At 38.5% G+C, this 25,039-nt stretch overlaps 1 protein-coding gene and 1 long non-coding RNA gene across 12 annotated transcripts in view; one reads left to right on the forward strand and one right to left on the reverse strand.

The window, feature by feature from the left end:
* PLCH2 (phospholipase C eta 2) overlaps positions 1 to 25,039 on the reverse strand; it is a 483,181-nt gene that overhangs the window by 180,338 nt on the left and 277,804 nt on the right. The gene's annotated exons all lie outside the window — the stretch shown is intronic.
* Positions 1 to 25,039, forward strand: part of LOC140135022 (uncharacterized) — a 58,225-nt gene that overhangs the window by 9,795 nt on the left and 23,391 nt on the right. Inside the window, exons 3-5 of the long non-coding RNA XR_011856449.1 lie at positions 12,693 to 12,808; positions 13,219 to 13,362; positions 18,065 to 18,158. This is a non-coding gene — a long non-coding RNA (uncharacterized lncRNA). The remainder of the gene's footprint in view (positions 1 to 12,692; positions 12,809 to 13,218; positions 13,363 to 18,064; positions 18,159 to 25,039) is intronic.

Genomic DNA, 25,039 nt, shown 5'->3' on the forward strand with positions numbered 1-25,039 from the left:
CAATCCTGGTATTTATCAACAAAAACAAACATTTTTCATTTAACCTCTTAACGCTCAGCGTCCGATATATCGAGATTTGAGCCAAACCGGCATCGGGAAACACGGGGTGCCGGCTGTGACTGATAGCCGGCACCCCAGTGTAACACCCGCGATCGGAGTTGTCTCTGATCGCGGGTGATTAACCCGTTAAATGCCGCGGTCATCGCGACCGCGGCATCTAACATGCATCTGGGGTGTCTTTCCCCCACGATCGCCCCCCCCCCACCGAATCATTTTCGGGGGGCACCGATCATTGCTACGGTATCACTGGGGTCAGATCTGGACCCCAGTGTTACCTGCAGGAACTGCCGGTAAGATGGCGTCTGTGACGTCATCTTACTGGCAGAGTGCCACCCTATGCAAGTGCATAGGCTGACACTGATAATGCCCTGCAATACATAAGTATTGCAGGGTATTATTATGAACAAGCAATCCCATGGTGGAAAAAGTGAAAAAGTAAAAAAAAAAATTATTCAATAAAAAAATAAAGTAATAAATAACCAAAAATGCCCAAAAGCCCCAAAACATATAAAGAGACATATAACTAAAAAAAAAGTCTAAATCATAACACAAACCCCACATATATAGTATCACCGCGTCCGTAACAACCCGTAGAATAAAAATAAATAATTATTTAACCCGCACGATGAACGCCGTAAAAGAAAACTGTTATAAACCCTCCAAAAATTATCAAAAAAACATATGTACTCTAGAATGATACAGGTGTAAAGTACAACGTGTCCCGCAAAAAACAAGCCATTAACCAGCTCCGTAGCCAAAAACGTAACAAAGTTATGCCACTTGGAAGATGGCAATACAAAATGATAGATTTTTCCCCACAATAGGGTTTTATTTTACAAATTTAGTAAAACGCAAGAAAATATATTCGTGTCTGGTATCCCCGTTATCGTATCGACTCATAGAATAAAGATGATTATTAGTCTATACGGTGAACACCACAAAAAAAAAAAAAGTAAAAAAACCAGTAGAGAATTGATGCTTTTCTACTCCTGCTCTCAAAAAGAAGTTCCTAAATTTTCAACAATAGGTGATACCAACCCCAAAATGGTAACATTGGAAAAAGCATCTCATCCCGCAAAAAAAATGCCGTCACATGGCCCCAATAACGAAAAAGCTAAAATTTTACAGCCTTCAAAAGAGGCCAATGAGGAAAGTAAAATCCTGGCAGCTGCAGGGCGCTCCTTCCCTTCTGCGCCTGACTGTGTGCCCATAAAACAAGTCACGGCCACATGTGGGGGGTCTCTGCACTCGGGAGAAATTGTAGAACAAATTGTATGGTGGGTTTTGTATTTTTATCTTTTGGAAATGTGTAAATTTTAGGGCTAAATGAACGTATAACCAGCACAATTTGACTATTCTAAATTTCGCCTCCATTTTGATGTAATTACTATGAAGATCTCAAGGGGTTAACAATCTTCGTAAAATCTGTTTCTGATAGCTTGAGGGGTGCAGATTTTAAATTGGGTTGGTTATATGGGGGGTTTTGATGCTAAATATGTAAATTTTCATTCAAAACTGTATTTATCCCCAAAATAGTCAATTCTGAAAATCCGGAAAAGCGCTATTCGATTTGTAAGCCGCGTGACATCAAAATAAATTATCCAGACATTTCAAAAATGGTGAAAATGTAAAGTAGACATATGGGAAATGTTATTCAGCAATTTATTTAGGTGGTACATCTATCTGCCTGAAAACGCAATGATTTCAAATTTCAAAAATGGCAAATTTTTCAGAAAATTCATCATATTTTCTTTTTTTTTGTAAATAAACGCAAAACTTATCAGCCAAAATTTACCACTAAAATGAAGTACAACATGTGGGTAAAAAACTATCTCAGAATTGTTTTGATAAGTAACAGTGTTCAAAAGTTATAACCATATAAAGCGACGCATGTCAGAATCCAAAAAATGGGACTGAGCCTTAAGCTGTAAAATGGCTGCGTCCTTAAGGGGTTAAGGACCATCATATCAACAACTTCTCTTACTACTTTACAACTCTCCGAACCCTGAGTCTCATGCTGAATTTCTTGTGACTCCATTTGTATCAACCCCAATCTCTCATGTTTATCAATAGTACTTTGCTGCATGTAGGACATTTGCAACGCAGCGGTCGGTGATTTTATCCCATGAATTCTTCCCCCATGTCACAACCTCTTGTATTATCTAAATCACCTACTAATACTAATGTATGGTGTGGGAGGAGCTGTAGCAATGGCGGCCGCTAGGTCTTATGCTCAGGGAGGCCTTATATTTCAGGGAAACTGGGTATAATACGGTCGGTGTCTTATTTTCAGGGAAACTGGGAATAATCTGTGGACAGGATACTGTGTCATATCCTCTGTACACACAATGAACTACTGTTTATGCAGTTTGTACAGTCATCCATAAAGGAATAACCTTTTATTACGCTGTGCTGACATACAACTAATAATATCGACCAATGTGAATACAATTTTTTCCAGATGTTGAGCATCACATTTGCTTTTTACATTTTTAACATTATTATTATTATTATTATTATTATTATTATTATTATGTTCAGTTTCAGACCCCTGTGATTTTAGGCCTATAACAAATTCATTTCCACATATGTCCTTGAGTTTCATCTCTGCCATTTCATTTAAACCTCAGACCTTTATCAGAAATAAAATTAGAAATGTCTTGTATCAGAGGTGCAATTTAAAGGGCAGATTAAATACCCTTATCGTTAAAATTTACAACTGCATATTAAACCTTTTACTATGTTTTTTATATTAAAATTTTCAGCCTAAATCATTTGGAGATTGTGCTACACATGTAGTCCCCTACCTCAACAGGGAGCTATAGGTGCTTTGCTTGCAAAATGTATTTTATATTTTCAATATTTTTATTTTAGGATAAAATCTCACAGAGAAATATTGTACTTACAAAATAGGCACCTTAATTTTTATCTTTTTTTTTTCTTACACAAAATATGAATAGTTTTGCTTCTGGAATCGAGCTCCAGAGAGTATTCTTAATCAATTAAAGTTTCCACAAGAAATCCGGTAAAAAATAGTTTTTGACACTTTTTTTCCAGAGGCAAGCAAGAAATCTGATGACCTCTTATTGAAATTAATTAAAGGTAAAAAAACAATTTTTCTAAATATCTTGTGTGAACAAGCCCTTATATCCATATTGTGGGTAAACTTAAAGTGTAAATCAGATTTAATAATAATTTTTACCAAATTGTCATTTGATTCCCCCTTTGAAAATAAACAGAACAATGCCTTTTCTTCTTTATGGCATTTTCTGTTGTAAGCTACTGGTCAATCCTTCACAGTATTAGTGAAGTGGGAGGAGTCTTACCTCTTCCTGTCTTTACCCCAAAGCTGAGTAAGTTATAAGTCGCCCCATGATTCTTTTTGTTCACTCAAAAAATAATATAAAAACAAATAATGTCAGATTTTTACAAGTAAATCCACTGAACACTGCATAGTGTGTATTTACAGGACTACATATTGACTATATATTGACTAGCTAAGCTTTTATCCCATGGAATAGCATGCAGCATGTAATATGTAGTAGAAACCAGCATTGAAACAGTTATATGAAGTGTAGTCTGGGCTGTATGAGCAATAAGTGTTAAAAGCTTCCCTGCTGTGTAGATAGATGTTGATTTATATATTTTGTATGTGTGGAAGTTCTCAGTACCGAATATATGTGAGATAAAATAGCTATCGTAAGGACACATAATTCTGTAGACTTTGTATTAGTTTCTTTTAAAGAAAAGACTCCCCCATTCTGAAATGGCTGATAACATGGAAAAAATAGTTTATCTTTTACTGCACAGCCCATGCAGATAAGATCATGTCCCTCTGAGCTCTGGTTCTGCTGCCTTCACTGCACATTTTACAATTTCTGTGTTAGAATTCAAGGTCGCTGCATAATATTGTGTCTTCCCAGACTGACACTAGCATATTATTCAATCCTACCTCATCATTCACTCTTTACAAGTCCCTATTTACTGTGAAAATATGTCTTAATTTGATTCCTTTTTGCTGGAGCATATCAGATGTGACACCACATTACAGTGTCTGGATCGCGTTAGCCAGTGTTAAGCCAGTTCATAAAATTACTACGGAGGCTTTTCAATTCACTTACTATACACAGGACAGAAAATGCAAAAATTATAATGACTCGTATCCTTCGTCGACCCTACTACGTAATGGTGTAGATTATGGCTGTGTTCATATAATGCATTTTGACACAGCTGTAAGTGGCTCTAAGAGGCTCTTCTAACACAATTCAGATGTATGAAATTAATTTTAAGGTGTGAAACTATCTAACACAGGATTATAATAGGAAAAAAGGATGCATAGAAAAGTATAGAATGACCATACACTTTAGATAGCAGCTTTAGTAGCTTCATATATAAATACGAACCCTTGGCTCAACCAAGTGTGCATGTGCTCTGTCTACCTTGAAATAATTATTGTGCATTTCAAAATCTAATATATCTGACCCATCTGACCCTTATCCCATACAAAGTAGATGGCAGCTTTTGCTGACCATCAAATTATGTACATGGAAAGCTTAATTTGCATGGAAAGCTTAATTTTCGATCTCTTGAACAACAGCCACCAACCCCCATTTAATATCTTCGATAATCGGAGAGACAGGAATTGATGGGATTTAATTTAGGGCTTTTATTTTGTTTTTGCAGGCCCAGCATTTTACCAGGACTGTTACCTATCGGCCCCTTCAGTTCATAGGTCAAGTATTAGCAAAAGGCTCATTTCACTATGCCAAAAAATAGTTCATTCCTAGAAGGGGGTAAATAACTCTTTTGGAATTTTAAAGCTTTTGCAATTTTTTATTTCAATTATTTTTAGGAATATTTGCCATGTGTCAAGTTATGGGTCCTCATCCCCAAATTCTAGAGATGACGAATCATTCAAGATTTGCTTTGCCAAATGTTTGTAAGAGTCACGTCAGAACTAAGTCCGGACCGATATTGTTTTGATCCTTTTCCTGGATATTCGTCATTCTATAAATTAGTATATAACCCCTTCTAATCACCTTAAACACAGGTAATTTTTTTTTATTAAAAAAGGGTCATATATGGTTTCATTACATTTTTGAGATTTTTTTCATTTTCAGTCGTTCATTTTCATTTGCACGGATGTTGTGCAAACAGACAACAATGGAAACCATTAAAAGTCTGTTGAAATAAATGGACATTTGATTGAATATGTTAGACGTTAGTTATTATCGCACATACAAGATTTATGTAAAGTAAATCCAAAAATATTCGGGCTCAATTCGGTGCCGGAAATTCTTTGGATTCATACCAAATAGACACATATAGGGTCGCTTATCTCTCCCAATTCTTTTCTAAGTTAATACAGCAAAGCATTCCTAGTCACATCTTTTTGGTGTTTTGAATGGTTTATGGATATACCGTATGTTTCCATTCAGTTGGTCAACTTTTTGAGTACTATATCAAAATGATTTGTTCCTGTGTGATAATACTGCATGGTAGGGTGATGCTACAATGTCCAGGGGCTCTGAGCAACATCTAAAGGTCATCTTCTACACAACCGGATAAACCGTTTTAAAACAAAAGTTGGTAAAAGCAGAATGATGAAACTTGTATGCAGTGAATGTGAACACAATATCCAATAATCTGCACATAAAAGGATTAATTCAGATGATTAAATGACTCCTGCCAAGAAGCTCTTAAGAGGCTGCAAAAGCAGAAAATAAAATCCAGTCTCATGTTGTCGGCCATTGATTTATTTATAGGCAGTGATTTTCCTGGCAATAAAACATACATAATTAAAGAGTGGAGTACACAAATAATGGAATGTTTAAGTAGTGCTCTAACCCCCTGTCTGATTGACTTTATTGATCAGTGACTATGGCAGGCAATTATCCCTGCCCCGCCATCGCTTTTCATCAATAAAACACACTGCAATCAATGTGCTTTATAATCCTGCTGTGATTAATCTGCGAGACAGATTATTATTTTATCAAAATCAAAGTTTTTTTTCAGTCGGAGGAATACAAACATGAATATAATGCATGACTCCTGCCGTATACTAGGTGCTGATGCTAGGCAGGAAAGTTACAGTTTGTAAAAGTCAAATATATACCGGTAATTGTAAGATACTTCAGTGGTCCAGACCTTTAGAACTGTTCATATTGACCTTCTTGGTTCATCACTAGACTGCTAGACACCATTACAGGTTATGGGAGATGTAACAGATTGTGGTGGGTTCCTAGGGCATTTGCTTCAAGTCCTTTACTAGTATCTAAATCCCAAGGGCCATATATTTTGTGTTAAAAAAAACAAACAAAAAAAAGCAAGTTGATCAAGGGCAAAGGGGTGAAGAAGTGAATGTCCTTCAGTAATTGGTACTTGGCGACAGGTCCTCTTTAATAACATCCGGTCATAAATGATAGACGAAGAACTCTACATCTTGCCCTCTCTAAGATGTGTCTTATGTTTCCAAAGTGGAAATATACATAGGCAGGTGGGCCCCACTGGCATTGTGCGGCAAGAGGTATGTCCCAGTGTAACAGGCCAGAGTATACCTCCAGCCCCAGGCTACTTTATACCCTGTGGTATATTCTGATCTGGGCAAACTATACCCAGGTATAATCTGGGCTGGGGTTATTCTGGCCTGCTACACAGGGCTTCAATTCTCCAAATGCAGAGACTGTTTAATCCCCTTGGCTCCCTGCTCCAGCGTTTTTTTTACTCTGCTGCTGTTTCGTGCAGCAAAAGGCAAAAAGTAGCTAGCAGCTTTAGAGCCACATACAGCAGCTATAGAAAAGACTGAGAGTAGAGGACTGTTACGGAAAAACATGGAAAAGCATGCGTCTTTTTTTTCTATGTTTCCACAGCAAAAATGAGAAAAGGTAGATGCCAGATCTACGAGGGAATATAATAAACATAGCATGTACAGAAATGGGAGAATTGTACTGATGGGGGCTACAGAAAAGGGGACATTTTAAAAGGCAGGGGCAACAGAAACGGGGCATTTTACAGTGATATTTACCTACATTCAGACTCTGCACTGAATCATAAAAGTATACACAATAAATCACCAGCTGATTAAAATAAATATACACTCACCGGCCACTTTATTAGGTACACCATGCTAGTAACGGGTTGGACCCCCTTTTGCCTTCAGAACTGCCTCAATTCTTCGTGGCATAGATTCAACAAGGTGCTGGAAGCTCCTCAGAGATTTTGGTCCATATTGACATGATGGCATCACACAGTTGCCGCAGATTTGTCGGCTGCACATCCATGATGCGAATCTCCCGTTCCACCACATCCCAAAGATGCTCTATTGGATTGAGATCTGGTGACTGTGGAGGCCATTTGAGTACAGTGAACTCATTGTCATGTTCAAGAAACCAGTGAGATGATTCCAGCTTTATGACATGGCGCATTATCCTGCTGAAAGTAGCCATCAGATGTTGGGTACATTGTGGTCATAAAGGGATGGACATGGTCAGGAACAATACTCAGGTAGGCTGTGGCATTGCAACGATGTTCAATTGGTACCAAGGGGCCCAAAGAGTGCCAAGAAAATATTCCCAACACCATGACACCACCACCACCAGCCTGAACCGTTGATACAAGGCAGGATGGATCCATGCTTTCATGTTGTTGAGGCCAAATTCTGACCCTACCATCCGAATGTCGCAGCAGAAATTGAGACTCATCAGACCAGGCAACGTTTTTCCAATCTTCTACTGTCCACTTTCGATGAGCTTGTGCAAATTGTAGTCTCAGTTTCCTGTTCTTAGCTGAAAGGAGTGGCACCCGGTGTGGTCTTCTACTGCTGTAGCCCATCTGCCTCAAAGTTCGACGTACTGTGCGTTCAGAGATGCTCTTCTGCCTACCTTGGTTGTAACAGGTGGCGATTTGAGTCACTGTTGCCTTTCTATCAGCTCGAACCATTCTGCCCATTCTCCTCTGACCTCAGGCATCAACAAGGCATTTCCGCCCACAGAACTGCCGCTCACTGGATGTTTTTTCTTTTTCGGACCATTCTCTGTAAACCCTAGAGAAGGTTGTGCGTGAAAATCCCAGTAGATCAGCAGTTTCTGAAATACTCAGACCAGCCCTTCTGGCACCAACAACCATGCCACGTTCAAAGGCACTCAAATCACCTTTCTTCCCCATACTGATGCTCGGTTTGAACTGCAGGAGATTGTCTTGACCATGTCTACATGCCTAAATGCACTGAGTTGCCGTCATGTGATTGACTGATTAGAAATTAAGTGTTAACGAGCAGTTGGACAGGTGTACCTAATAAAGTGGCCGGTGAGTGTATAAAGTGCAGAGTGCATTCACAGTTTAAGATATACCTACCCGGCTGCAGGGTGAAATGGACCAAACTTGATGTACCACAGAAACCCTGATGCACGATTCACCGTTGCTACCTCAGGGGATACCTGAGGAAGCAATGGGAAAACGCGTGTCGCGGTTTCACTTTATACCTTTATTTATTATTATAGTCTATGTATTTTGATATACAACCTGGCTTTCTATTCCATAGCCACTGATATGTATTAGGCTCTTTACATTGGTTTATGATGACATTTTGAGTATTTATATAATCATGCACTTAGCACTTTGTACTTGCTTCTCAATTTACTCTTTATTCTTTGTAGTATTTCAGGTATGATGAGACTTATTGTATTGCGTTGGGCACCAGCACCCTGTATATAACAATGTTGTACTAAGCAAAGTGTGGCTATTTACAGTTTGTTACACTACATGATCTCAATACCAGGACCAGAGATGTACTTGTGTGCTCCTTTGGGATGTTTTTATGGGTTGTTTTTATGTCGTAGTGATCATATAAGTGTCAATTCTTGTTTATGCGAATATGTAGGTAAATATTGATTAGAAGTAGGCAGGCATTGTATCTTATTTTGTATATCTGGATAATTGGTATTCACAATTTTACAGCATGAGCCTGATAAAGTGACCGGACACGTAAAAACCTGAATTTACAACAAAGTAATGTTGAAGTGGAAGCATTCCTTGTTTAAGAGGTCCTGAGGTGCATAAAATTATCATCTGTTTTCACTTAACCTGGGTAATGCTATAGCCAGATTATGTTGGGGGGGGGGGGGGAAGAAGGCATATTACAATGTGATGGCCACCAAAAGGGGATATCTTACAGTATGGGGCTGGTAACTTTTTGGGTACTCTTACCAAATGTTTGTGTTGGCACTTAAAAAGGGCAACAGATGATACGAATGGGCAGAACAAAATCCACAAGAGGTATTCTTTACTATCTTGTATGGCAGTAGGTTCAGCTGCTTTATTGTAAAGTTGTTGAGTCTCAGACGATAAAGTGTAAAAATAACACCATAAGAGAAAAAACAGACAATTATTCTGCAGGAGGATATGACATACAGTAGTATAACACCAGAGATTACTAGATATTTGGTAAAGTAGACGTTGTGGATAATGAGGTCCATGGTTTGATGCAAACCGCTACTTTTATCCTGTTAAATCTGGATATTTTTCATTCAGAAAGAAAATTGGGCTAGAAGTTATTTCTTAAAATACACAATTTTGCTTTTGTGTCTATTCCCGGGAATAAACTGGGATTTTGCTGCTGCTGCTGTCCAGACAAAGCCTGAGATTGCTACTAGGACGGCTAACCTGAATTTTATCTTTTTAATTTAAAACTGCAGTGAAATAAAACTGCGGCAGATTAAATCCCCCATCTGGGCCACTGTAATCTTTAATTAACTGGAGCATTTTGAGAGTCTTGCGGAGCGCGGAATCAATCATAATAGAAAGACAAGCATCTCTCATTTCATGTTTAGTTACACATTTCTTTTACAAAATATTAATTAATCAGGAGTCATTTGTATCCTCGGGGGATATGGATCCAATTCTGAAACAATCAAGGTCCCTCCAGATACTTCTCATTGTGGCAGGTACACTAGATGTTCTCACCGGAGGATGCCATGGATGAAGTTTGGAATGATTTTGAGAGGATATGGAAAGAGTAGAGAATTCATGTCTTTTCAAGTGAAAATAACAGTTTCTATGTTTTGTAAGTTATGATATTAAAATGGCTTTAAAATTTTTGAAGTGATTTGTCTTATATGATAAAGTGGTACTCTATCATTGTTGGTGGGTGTCATACTGCGCCTACTTGGGCCTACCAGATAAAATTATTCAAGAGACCCTCTGTTCCTCATCCCAAGAGATGTAGACCCTAATAGCCTCCAAATTGAATTGTTTTCTGCTCTATTTCTGGGATACAGTATTGGGTTGGCACCTTGGCCTGCTAAAAGATCCTTCGGTACTCTGATGGACCATTCAAACACACTGCTATGGTCAACAGCGTCTCATGTCAAGAAGATATGTCCTGGTGGCACCCACCAAAAATGGTGCACCCCAATGTAGTTTACTTTATGGTCATTATATACATCTAAAATATGGTAATCCACTTGCTTAACTATATAGGACCAGCTCTGATGAAACATGAAGGCTGTTGTCATGCAAAAAAGGATAAGACATGATGGAGCTGAACATATTCCTGTATCAAGTGATATGTTCTTCCAGGGGAGTCAGAACTGAGCCTACCACCCTTAAACTTAATGAAACAAATTTGCACACTTATCTGAGTTAAAGCATGCACAATGTTGGGGGGAGGTCTAAGTGCATGCATTGTGGTGGTATATTTACTGTATTTGGGCTAAAGCTCAAGGCCAAAGTCAAATCGTGATGTCCAGTATCCATCACTTTGGTAATTCACAGACTGACCACTGCCTTTTATCTGTATATATGTGTAGCTTTTCATAGTCTATTATTAGAATATATATTGGATTTCATATATCGATATGACTATGCTACAGTTCTAATATCTGATCTCTAAGAAATGGTAATTTTATTTTTACTTCTCTGAGATCTATGTGAGACGTTTTACTTTTAAACTAATACTTAGGCTTTCTATAAGGTAAAACTACAACAAAGCTATTAAAAAAGAACTTTTGCATCTGGAAACCTGTTTCATACATCTAAATGGTCTGGTCACTTTCTGCAATAAGATCCACACATTCATTTCCTGCTGCAGAATGTTAAGAATTAATATCATCTCCTGCCTAATATAGATTTTTCATAGACCCAGTAAAACAATAATATTTTCTTTTAAACTTTATGGATTATCGTGACACTGGTAAAATTCAATTTTGTCAAACGTTTTTTTTTCATCTACACTCAAACAATTTCCTTTTTTGTTACCATAGAGAAACCAATCTGTCTATACAGTTTTTATAGTTTTAGATACATATTTCATGACCTATCAGTACAAAATGAAGCCACAAATATCCCAGGATAACAAATATCTGTAAAACCTTTGACATTCACTTAGTGCTGTGAAAATCTATAAAGTTCTGTCTCCAGCGTGTTTGCCGGTTGTGTATTAGGAGATCAAAGAACTGCAGGAACCTCCAGAGAATAATATACTGTGTTTCCATTGCGGAATAACCTGCTAACACCCAGGATTATGTGGTGTGTAGTGTACATGGGCCTAAGTGCAGAAGGTATTATCTCATACATTTACAATTAGACATTTATTACTTTGTACAGTAAACTCCTCTGGGCACTTTCATCTTCCTCGTCTTCCAGTTACAGCTTGAAAATGTACATTTTACCTTCTTATAAATGGCTTTCTTTATTTATTGAAGCTATTTTTGGCTGTTTATTAAAATGAAGCTCAGTATTCACATACAACAGGGAATTGTATGTCTAAAATGCTCGGGTGCTCGTTACTCGAGCCCAACATTTCCAGATGCTCGAGTGCTCGTTTCGAGTAACGAGCCCCATTGAAATCAATGGGAGACCCGAGCATTTTTCAGTAAAATTACAAACTGAACAAGCACAGTGAAATAACACAGTGCAGAACAGATTGCAGATGTTCGGGAACATCTGCGATCTGTTCCGGAGACACGCGCGCAGAACGGTGTTCTCCGCAATAGTATTTGAAGAACAATATGTGTGAAGAACACATTACAGATGTTTGGCAACATGTTCCCGAACATCTGCAATCTATTCTGCACTGTGTTCTTTCACTGTTTTCTTCAATTAAACGATTAAATTAAATGTTTTAAGTGTATTTTTTTACTGTTCTTCACTTCTTTTTTTTTAATTAAATGCTCGTTATCGAGCAGGGCAAATACTCGTCCAAGCAACAAGCCGGTCCGAGTATGCTAATACTCGACCGAGCATCAAGCTCGGACGAGTATACTCGCTCATCACTAATGTCTAATTATTCTCTACTAAAATGATCATCAGCACTGTTCTCTTTACTCTTTACATGAAAGACTGTCCTAGTATTGGTATAAATTTGGATTGTTGCATTGTACACACATCAGAAGGGACATACTGTTTTGGTAATCAATAGACTGGAGTCCATTTGTAGCTCCCCATTCTAATCAAAATATTTATTCCGATATGTAATTATTCAGATTTATATACCTATATATGCAGGGGGAGTCAAATGACCCAAGAACACCTATTTTTTTTGGAAACGCAAGGGTAAATTTAATTTCCAAATACCCCAGTAAGTAATGGGTGAGGGTGCCTATCCTTTAAGACTCATGAACATGTGAATTTTACAGGTGGGAAACATCCGTGTGCCCTTTGGTTGTGGTCAACATCCATAGAAGGTGGCTGCCACTGCTTCGATGACGGGCAGGAATACGACAGAATATGATCATGGGCCATGTACTGCATGGTGAGTATTCCCAATAGAAGACAATGTTAGTTTGTGCAGCTAGTTCATGACCAAAGTGTATGGCTATGGCTGCCATCTTGAAAGCTCGCTTATTGGATCACAGGCAATGTTTTTCCAATGGAAAGGTGATCATGTATCAAATCAAAAAGACCAGAATTGTCTCAGAAATCAATTACTGCAGCCAGATTTGCAATATTTGTGTGGTTCAACAATTCTCATGCAGGTAAAATCCTTCAGCTCTGTGTTCAAACCACGGACAACATATTGAACACCTAAAATAACTGTGCATCATACAAGACAATTCTGATGTTCTTTAAGGTGCTTGATGACCAACTTGGCTCCAGTCTGATCATGTAAATTAATTCATAAGTGTATAATGATAAGAATAATGTCTCCATGTTTAAGTCCAGGTAGAAGAAATTCTTTGCGGAATTTACAAGAGGCGGAAAAAGTCTATCTGGGATGTGAATAGACACATGAATTAATCGGTGTCTACCTGAAGGAAGTAATTGGTCGCCATTAATCATTGCCAGAAAGGTTTCTTAGCTGTCACGGTAAGGAGTGAAGTGTAAGAAACTAGTTACTTAAGCCCAGCTCTTTCTGTCCTTATTAATTATCGAAAACCGTGAACGTAGATTACATTTTTGTCCAATTATGTCTGAAGTCTAGATGTGGAACGGTAAAGAGAAAACATGGGCTGCATTTTCATTAACCCAAGACAAGCTGTTAAGGAAAAACTCAATGTCTGTCTGCGGCTTTATTACATGTCCTGCAGCCCAAAATTACATCCCAGTCAGAGAGACTGACTACTGGATATGTGTTACTGTCACTATTCCCGTTATATCTTATTTCACTGCACCTCACCACATTCAGTCAATAAAAGTGATGTCAAAGACAATATACAAAAACATAATACAGGTTAATGTATGAAAAGCATTGACTGACATAATAGAAGAGACTTAAGAAAACTGGCTACAAGAGAATCTGACCACAGTGACCAATCACAGCACAGCTTATATTTTTCAAGAGCAGTTTATGAAATAAGAGCTTTATAATGATTGGTTTATATGGGCAATTTTAATAAGTCCAATAATTTGTTTGTAAAATAAATTGTAAGATAATTTGTCTTAAAAAAAAAAAAGAATTAATCTGGATAGTAACACTTAGGGTTTTGGCAATTTTTATACTATGGTCCCCAGTAACTGTGTGACTGAAACTGTGAAACCAGAGTCCTCTGTGTTGGGAGGTGGTGCACTGGACTGGATGACAGAGTATTATGTATTATGTCTTTACTATTTTTAGACCTACTGGGGCCTATATTAAAAAATAAATACATAAAAAAAAATATTGGAACCAGACAACCCCTTTTGCAGGTTGAAGATTTTTACTCCTGTAGATGAATATGAAATTCAGTTTTGTGGATAAGCTGTCAAGATCCTCATTTTTTTTAGAAACCCAAATTTCACATTGAACATCCTGTTACACCTAAAGCCAATGGGGAAAAATTGACCCCAAAGTTGCAGACCCCAAATCCTAAAAAACACAAGCATGTATTGAACATTGAGGCTCTACCGTGATCTTAAAGGGAACCTGTCAGCAGAAATTGACCTCATGAACCATTATCAGAAAGTTGCCAAGCAGCTAAACACTTTCCAGATCATGTTTCTAGCATTACCCAATGTGGTGGAATCATCCAGAAAATGAACTTTGAAGCAAATGGAAGTTGGTTGTATAAAGTCAAGGAGGTGGAGATTTTAACACTGAAGTCAAGTTCTCTCTTCCTCAGAAGAGACATCACTGACTAGATCTCCTGAAGTCCAATGCATGATATCCATCACAGAGGAGGAGGCGTTCAGATTTCCACATCTTGACTTCATTGTTAAATTCTCTGCCTCCTTGACTTTATACAACCAATTTACATCTCACTTGTATTTTCTGGATGATGCTATCACACTGAACCATGAAAGACACAAAATCTAGAAGGTATTATGCTGTTTGACAATATACTGGTAGTGGTTTATTAGGCCCATTGCCGATGACAGATTCCCTTTAAATACAGGACCTCAAAGTCCTATGTAGAGCTTCAAGTGGAGGTTAGGGCAATCGCAACAACAGCCCACAATTATAATGACATTATTATAACATTTCATGACATTATAATTCTACCAAAACTCAGTCTGGAAACCTTATCACCCACCTCCGATACAATCTTTTACACTCTGCTTTTATAGGCAACTGGTATGTATGGTAAGTATGCCCATGCCAAGGCAAGAGTGCTGCCAGGCATCATCACATCCTAAACCCTTAATTTTTTTAATTCTCCAAAGAAGTTTAGTGGAATAACTCTATCTTGTGTCCTTCGGCTATATAGATGATCAATAGCTTGCCTTTTTCTACCCATTGCACTTTACAGTACAGTATGTGTGAACATGTGCTTAGAGTTTGCAATTATTATCAATTATGAATTCTAACTAATTACGGCTTTAATGAGCACAGAAGGTCTATATACACATAGAAGAAAGACATTATCTGTCCCCAGGCCTCTGATATCCAGTGCACTGCATGAGTTCTATGATGCATGGCCTCATTTCATATGATAAATGACTGCCTCTATACATTGTGACCACAAGCGATGGCAATATAAATATATTATGATAGTCTGTGATAAACCTAAATAATGTATTGCATTGCCCTTCTCATTTGTCATCCAGTGTTTTTTCCAAGGGGAATGTTGGTATTTTTTATTTCATGTGTATTCAGTTAAACTACATACTGATTTCCACATTAATATTTGATGTATATTCTATGTAATACATTGCCTGGAAAAGCTGAAACTTGGAGACAAAAAGAAGACTAACGCTACATTCACATTGATGTGTGCCAGCTGTACCGTAGCATGGCAGGCACACGTCAGCATTGTGGAGAGGAGGAGGGGGAACACTGCCCAACCCCGTCCCTCTCGACAGAGGAACATTGCGCACAGCGCCGTATTACGGGTATAAATAGGACATGTCCTATCTTTTCATGGGGTACGGAATGATATGGTGCCGGACTTGTGCAGCACCGTACCGCTCCCGTAGGGCACCATATGCCCATTGCCGTCTATACATCCTCCATATGGCTGAATGCAGCCTTAGACTGGTTACAATTAATGCAGTTACATTTTGCATAGCTTTTGCATTGCATGGACCAGGTTCATGTATTGTGCTCACTGCACACACTAAGGACATCCCTGCAAAAACTCCTGGCAATCGTAGTATTTTATGTGAGAGAAATCATAGCAAAACTCCCATCAAAGTTACTAGTAATAAATTATTAGGTCCCTTATTAAGAGTATGAATCACCATGGGATTGTAAGAAAAGCAGAGGTGATGGGATATCATAAAATTGATAGCAAACCAAAAGTAAAAAGAAAGCAAGGGAAATCTTAAAATGTTAATGGAGTGTTACACGTCATCCTCCGCTGAGGGATTCTGGGAGATATGCAAATACATTTTCCGGGATGGGATCTGAAAATGTATTTGCATATTCCTTTCCCAGAATGTTTCAATTGAATTGCACCACCCCCATCAATTTCCTGCAGCTCGGCTCCAGTTCATGAGTAGTTAACCTGCTGTCCCTTACACAATCTTCCTCCACACACCTTTCTTCCTTGCTGTCCTTTCTTTCATTTCAGATTTCAATACCATTCACTTTCTGGGTGGGACACCGACATCACAAAAAAAGTGGGCCTGCCCTAGATTCTTTGCCTGCTATAGTAGTAGTACTTAATAAGCTGGCTGAGTATCCTGTCATTGTGTATTCTGGTATTTTGACCCTTTGCTTGTTTTTAGACTATCTTTTTGCTTTGTCATTTTCTACTGCTTTTGTCCTCTTCGTTCTGCCCCGGCTTTGGCAACTATTCTTCTCTGTACTGTTTTGTGTTCGTCTCCATATTTTTTGCACTTTGAAACAGAAAGTGAATGAGGCAGATTAGTTGTCCCCTCCCGCTTGGTGTAGAAGAGGCAATCAGGCAGGGACAGCTGGGAAGGATTGTTTCGTTTCAGAGCCCACTGTCTCTATGTCACCTGTCCATTCACAGATCCTGCATTACATGGAGTGTATATGAGGCAGAGTTAGATATACTGATCAGGAGGAAGTGCAAGGTTGGAAAGCTGTGTTTCCAGTGGAGATTTTCTGCAACTAAACTGGTAACAGAAGAGATGTATGATACTTCTCTTGCCACGTATGACAATGATCTTGAGAGATAAATCTGTTTACTTGCAGATGTGAAGAACTTAGAATTTTGAGGGATTTGTCCATATTTTACCCCATAAATAAAATCCTCCTTGACCAATTAATACCTGATTGTCTGTGCTTATTGTTTTATGAGCATCATATGTCTATCCATTGTATCAAGAAACAGAAAATAACCCAATTTCTGTGCACACATAGGGACCTCTTCCCTGTAATACATTTTGACAGCTTGTATTTGAGAGCTCTGGTATAGTCTGTGGGTGAAAATTAGTGAGAGATGAAAATCTGCTATTTCATCAGCTCACATATTATCCCCATGTGTTTGACAATTTCTAGTAAATTTGTCAGAATACCATTCAGACACAGAGGACATGATATCATGATTATGAAGTTCAGATATTCTCATCCATATTAATAAGTTTTTGTGCTGGAGATGTTTTCTTTTTTATATTATATTATTGAAGGGTGATTTTTGGGGTTCGGCATCAACAATTATTTCATTTTTTTTCCTCTATGATCTGTCCCTTGGTTTGAATTAAATACTAGAGAACCCATGGGCAGATGAGACACTTTTTCTAGAACCTTTATCGGGAAGACCATTAATCTCCTCGACTCCAAGAATTTTCTAATATTGTATATAAATGTGACATGTAAAGGACTGAAATGAAAATGTGATGGTTAGTAAATGCAGTAGCTGAAGCGATTTGTCATGGGCACATGTAGAACTGCTATAACGTATTACATTCTAATAATAGGCAGAAAGTCTTCAAGTGTTATCTAAATCCTGCAATACTAATGGGCAGGCAGCTCGCTATCAATCCCCTGTGCAGTGGGGGCGCACATCTGCATGCAGTGCGACAGCGACCCCACTGTAGCTATTAATCATCTCTGACACTTGTATCTGGCCAGGAGTTACTATGTTAATAACCCATTTCACAGGTATCTGCCCTCTAAATACTAACGCATTAATTAGCTTTTAGTGGGCTCGGTCACACTCCTCGCTTTCATTTACTTTTCCAGGTATCGGCTGCCCTCGTAATACTGCAGAATATGACAGAGGTTTACGGCAATGTGACTCTACTCCACCATGTGTGATATGAAACAATTTAACGATGTGAGTTCACTTCTGAAAAGATCTTTTTTTGCTTAGAGAATATTTAACACTTTGCGGCAAATGGGTGACTTGAAACGTGTCAAAAAGTTAGATGGTACAAGTTGGAGAGAGAGATTCCTAAAATTGACCAAATCTCTAGTGCTAAATGACTGGTGGTGTAAGACCTAAAAATGTCTATAAACTGTCTTGGTTATTGTGTCACAAGGTATATTAGACAATTTGTTTGTGCACATTATGAACGACTTACGTGCCAAACATTAATAACCCATGTACTGTGTTGTTTGCATTAGGGACGTTATTTGGATCTTCAAGATTATAGTAAGGATGTACCTTTCTTATTTCTCATGTTGGTCTAAACAATTTTTTTATAAACCCACTGTCTAGTTTAATGAATTCGTTACTACTAAAGTAGTTGTGTGAGCCTCCACGTTTCCACCCTTTAACCTCTTTACAAAGATCATTATTCCACTGATTAAAATCCACCAAGTTGCTACCTGTTGGAGGAGTTGCTTTTCAGTGACAGCTGACCCAGATGGTTCGAGGCACCAATGAAAAGATGTTGAGGCATGACCGGTAACATTACGAGGTTAGGGCAAGCTGCAAAGGTTCAAAATTGGTATACAGGTACTGGTCATGGCAAATTGCACAGAGCCAAAGCAGTACCTCTACAGCAGTAGTATGGTGCTATATTTGCCTAAATTGTGTACAGATGCATAGTTTACATATAAAATATTGTGAAACCATGTTATTTTTCAAAGCTGGTCCTCTCACGTCACAAAAATGGGATATGATGATCTATGAGCGAGGACATCATACCATTTTTTTTGTATGATTCAGTTTTTTAAAAAAAATATTTATAAAATTCTAAAGAAAATCTACAGGCCAAGAAGATCCCAAATGCATTCTTTATGTTCCAGAAAAGCATGACCAAATTTAGTTTTTCTTTACTTGGTGACAGCTACACTAGGGAACATTAGACCCTAGTAATGACGGTAGTCATTACTGTCCTGTTAGCAGTCTAAACCTTTCCACATGAAGAGGTAAAATAAAGATACAGTACTTTCCTTTTTCATCTTTTATGCAGTCAGTGCATTTCTCGCCAACGCTCACATCATTAAAGATGTTGTTTGTTATGATTCCATATGATACTAAGACAAGCGAGACATTGTTTGCTTTAAACAATGCAGATCTGCCATGAATGTTGAATACTTGTCTTCAGTCCATATGTGTTAATAGTGAAGTGTATATTGAGGACTCCTAGTGAGTTCTACTGAATGATATCTTTTATTTATTACCCTCTTTTTTCAATAAGGGGTTCATATGAATCGCCACTTTAAATAGAATAAGAGAACCAACTTCATTCTGCAAGTCCGACGAGGAGAGAACTTCATTCCCATACAGGAGCAGATCATTAGGATACATTCAACCATACTGCAGTAAATCAGGATTGTCACAATAAAGTGTTATGCAGAATGGGACTGCTTACATTGGTATCTGTCAGCAGCTCTATCATTAGAGCCACAGTGGTGGAAACCCTACAGCCAGTGTTTCCTCCACCAGTATCCCCAAGAGCCACACTCCAACAATTGCATTATTCTCTCCCAATTGATTATGGAACCTCCCAGTTAACAACTGGGTGTTACCATGACCCCTGTAAAAGTGGTATAGACCTACAAATTCTAGCATTTTCAGCAATGATTGGATAGTGTTAGACCATGTCAGAGGTGGCTGGTTATTATACAGTAAGCCTGACTATCTTACACATCAAATACATTGTGTGCAATTATTTACCTATTAAGGTTTCTTTTTGTCCCATCCACTTTACCTTTGGACAATGGGAACATGTACAAGGGCTTATGATTTCCTTGGGTGATGGAATATTCGCAAACAGAGATTCTAATCAGAAGATTCTAACTTCTAATAAGTCAGACCTAATTATCCTATAATAGGGATCTCATCAAGAAAGTTCCTTTAAAATTTCTAATTTCTTGGGACAGCCCTCTTCACAAAATCCTAGCAGACAGTCAATGTCAAACAATGCCTTCAACTCTGGTGGACCCATTCTATTCATCGATGATTAATCCATTTTTGCAATCCACATTTAGCCTTGTAATGCACCGGACAGAAGCAGTGCATGGCTGGAATAGGTTCCCAATATCATATTTGTGAGGTCCAACAATGACAAATCAGCAGCCAATGAACAGAGTCTGGAATGAGAAATCGACAGTGCCATTATCTGTGTAGTGTTCAGACCAGGTTACTACAGATCATCTCTCATGATCACTTGACTGGAATCTAAATTGCCGCAAATCTATGTATCAACTACTGAGAGACACTATTCTGAATGGGTCATGGATCTTTAACCATTTTTTGATCATGTGTAAAAACTTTTTTATCAAACAATATTTTTTGTTCTCTATATAGAAATATGTACTAGTGCTTCTGTCCTGTCTTTAAAGAGTTAATTGTGGTTTTTGGTCTTTTCTAATAGTTGGTATACTATAAGCAAATATAATCTGGATATCTGCTTCACGTCTGAGAAAAACTTCCTCTGGACCATTCACTTGGACATATGTTTATAAGAACAAGCTAAATGGGATCTAAGGAGGATTCACCTAATGGGACCGACAGATCATATGCCACATTATTTATGGTCAAACATGAATGAGTTTAGACAACCATATGGTGGAATGGTAATTAGGGATTAGGAAAAAAATAAGATTTATTATGCGAGCCAATTATATGATTGTCGCCAGATTTCTTCTTATGATGAGTCAAAAGCATTTCCTCCAAATCCACTACGCCTGACTTCATGCCTAATCCTAAGATTAGAGTGCAATGCTCCAAGCTCTGTTTGTACAAAATTAAGAGTCAAAATTGAAATGTTTCTGTTCAGACACAGCATCTATTGGCAGAACAGGGAGCTTTCATAACAGTCTCCTACTCCTAGAGGGCGCTGTGCTACATATGCCAATAAAAGCACTGAGTATGGAGACACGGCACACAAATCATGTTAAGGGCACATTCACACGATGTACATACAGCTGCGCTCCCTTTCCACAGAGAAGCGAGCGACCATCGAAAAACGGCGAAATATAGGACAACACCGCAAATGGTGTACCGCAGCATATCAGTCCCCATTACATTTGTGTAAATGAGCCCTAAGTGCTAATCCCCAATAATCGATGTATTGTACCTTTTTTCCCTCCCTCTCCCTCCAGCATCCCTCAAATGGGAATAAAACAAAACAGAAAGAAAAAAAAAACCTACTATACCTTATTTAAGGCCCCCTACCCGGTGTTAGTCTACTATTGCCATGAGCTCCATATTTCATTCCATTTTTTGAAAACTCCTGCTTCCTACCATCCTAATTCTTTCAAATCTTCAAATCTCATACTTCTCACCAAGTTTTGCCATTCCTTCACCGAAGGCGTGTCTCTGGCAATACATACATGTCTCTGGCGTGTCCATTTTCTGGCAATACATACACAAGCTAGATGCATAATCTTAACATGCAAAGGGATGTATTTTGATTCCAAACACTGATACTCCGCCAGACCGAAAATTGACAGAATAGCAGAGGATCTCTTTGCCTCCGTGCCCTTGAGGCCTCTTCGTACACACTTTCCCAAAAATCAACTATCTTAGGGCATTCCCAAAGCATGTGAAGGAGACCAGCCATTAGTACTCCACATTTTTTACAACCTATATTACCTCGATCATACATATGATCAACTACAGAATACTAGGATTTGATGTTATTTTTAGTTGTCGGTTACAAGAATAACTTGTACTCGAACTCAAAGGCTCAAGATGTTGCATAAACTAGTCCCACTAAATACTGTCAAATTGCTAAGGACCTGGTTAAGGGGCCAGGACAATGTCAGCAGACAGAGAGCGAGCTATAGGGTTACACTATTGTTATATCCAGTTACTTTAGAGACAGAGGTGGGTCTGATCTTAAGTTTTGGGAGTAGGAGAGGATAATTTGAGAAAGATTTATGGGCTTTTACTTTCTTTGCAGTTTGTTTTATTATTAATAACTTAACAGTTGTATTAAGTCCCTGCAAGTCCCATCCACAGACTAAACATCAAACTGCCGATCATTGCTTGTCTCTTTTTTGTCTTTTTATCCCCCTTTTCTTTTTGTTCATTTATCCCTAATATTATTGTTGTCATAGTTTGTACTTCACTCTCTGTATTCTCTCTGCTGCTGTAACGCTGTGAATTTCCCCACTGTGGGACTAATAAAGGATTATCTTATCTTATCTTAAATCAACATTCAACACGGAAATGTTGATTTATGGCTGTAAAACAACTGGCTGTAGCAGGAGACTCCCAACCACCTGCAGTAGATACAAAGAATAATAAGACCCCCCCCCCTAAGTTGTCCACCAATATAACATAGTTGGAGAATAAATGTTGGACTTCTATAGTATATCATGCAGAAATTGACAAACCATGAAGGTTTCAATATTCCTTTGTTTCCTCTACTGGATGCTATAGATCGGTGGTGGCATGGGTGCCAGAGGTGGCACTCAGCATTGTCTCTGTGGGCACCCAGGCTCCGTGTCTGACTGGGATTCCTTGGGCCCATTAGTCAAATGTGCTCTTGGGGCCCACCACAGCTATAAGTTTGTTACATTATCTATTAATATAACCACATTTAAATACTTTGGATAGTTGAGACGCTCTATGCTAAATATATGTATAAATTACGGAGATCGTACCCAGTCCAGCACTTCTTATGCATGGCCTGGGGGCCCACCTAACTTAGGGGACCACCACTGGATCCAACTGTTCACCTGTGAGACAATCCGAACCTGCCAAGACCTGTGCCCTAGACAGGACTCAAGGCATCCTCCAGGGAGAGCTCAGTGCAATTTTAAAGTGCCACATCCTGGGCTGCTTGGAAATGCAGGATAGTAGGAGAGGGTTGGAGAGATGTTCTAAACTTCCCCTTCTTCTTTCACTGGCATATGCGTCTTCTGAAGCCCATGACATTGAAAGCTGTGCCATCACAGGGAGCAATAAGTTGCCAATTTAAGCAGCTACTTATTGGTAGGTTGGCACTTTGCAATAAACAAGTCCGAGGTCCTGGCTTGCAGTTTTGACACTCGGCACTGCTAATGATGGATATGCTTTCACTAGACAAAAAGTTTTAGGCTTTGCTACGATTCGGTGGTATGCAAGTCACGCCAATGCATCAATTACTTCTTATTTTTTAAATGAATTTACCATCACCTTATGTTCTATACATTCTTTTTTTTCTAGGGTTTGGGGCTTCGCCCCCAATCTCTAAATAATCACCTATCCTATGTAAATCATATTCCTATGTTGAGGTTCGAAAATCCTTTTAACACAATAAAAACAGTTAAAACAACAATCAAGGGTTAACCATTGAAAAATATTTTTGTCTAAAAGAGATTTCCTCATTAATGGTGCTTTTTATTCATATTTCATAAATGCAGGAAATATAATTCCACGCTAGGCTTATTTGTATATATCTCCTCTCACAAATATTTTAAACAATCCGCTCCACAAACACCCGAGGCGAGCGCTGTATTATTAATGCAGTCAGTCAACAACAGTTGCCGGGCTTGTGTTTGCTATCAGGATTTTCGAAACAAAGATCGGTGCCCATGAGGGTTATTCAAAATTCCCCAAATTCATGACTCTCCCAGCTATATTAGGATTTGTGAATCTAGTAGCATTTGTAATATGTTTCCCCTGTAAGCTATGCAGTGTTGGAATAATGTAGTCATAGTGGGTGTGCGGGATGCGGGGACCATTAGACACGTATATATGTATGGATCATAATGAATACTCCAGAGGTAAACTGCATGTAGTAGGGGATATATAGCAGAAAAATAAATCAAAGGTGTAGAGTAATATATGCAAATAGCATACAAAAAGAAATACAAATCATGCGTCTTGTATTATATATAACATCGAAAATGTGGCTTATTATCAGTAAATAAATGTATATTAGGGCACAAAGCTCCAAACCTTTACATTTTAACCAAGGTAAAGTAATTTCCTGGACAAAAGTTGTGCAACATGTATGGAGATGTTGGTATAGAGCAACTAGAACTGGAGTGGCTGGCTTGTCTATGGGATAAAACTTGCGTCATGATAGCAATATCTCCTAATTTAGGCCTCATCCACCCCTGTCATGGGCCAATGGAGAGAAGCAAAGAAAAGGAGATAATTTGTAAAATAACTCAGTTAGGCTTATTTGATGCTCCAATAAGCAGCAAAGGGGTAACGGGCTGGCAACAAAATCCTTAAAAGGAACAGTAGGTCCGTCAGTGACTGACTGTGGAAGTAATATCTTCAACCCAAAGACAGGGGTGTCTGAAGGCTGGGATCTGTATCTTTTTTGTAGAGGAGCTGGATGAGCTCTTCTGCATGGGCAGTAAAATTTGATGCAGATTCTGGGTGCCTGGGATGATCCTCAGGACACTAAGCAGGACGGCCAACTGGTCTTCTGACAGGTGGTGGGAGAGGTCTGAGAGCACACTATGTTGGAAAACCTGATGGCAACTCACCAGACTAACTAACTACTAACATGTATCAATGACCAAGCATAATTTGTATATCTTTGGTCAATGGATACATTCTGGGGAAAATCGGCCAATGACAACCTGTGCAATTCTGCAAATGTAACACGCTTTGCATACTTAATGTCAACACAAAGTCATTTAATCCAAAGGTGGTACACATGCATACACAAAGAACACTACTGGTTTCCGCCACTTGCTGGTATTGTCGCCTCACGTGTGGGGTATAGTAATGGCATAGGAATAGGAATAAACTGGCAATGCAGCTTGGCTAAAGGATGGAGCTTTACTTCAGTGCCTGGTATTAATACCTGAGTT

The sequence above is a fragment of the Engystomops pustulosus genome, chromosome 6 (genome assembly GCF_040894005.1).
Source record: "Engystomops pustulosus chromosome 6, aEngPut4.maternal, whole genome shotgun sequence".
In the NCBI taxonomy this organism is placed as follows: domain Eukaryota; kingdom Metazoa; phylum Chordata; class Amphibia; order Anura; family Leptodactylidae; genus Engystomops; species Engystomops pustulosus.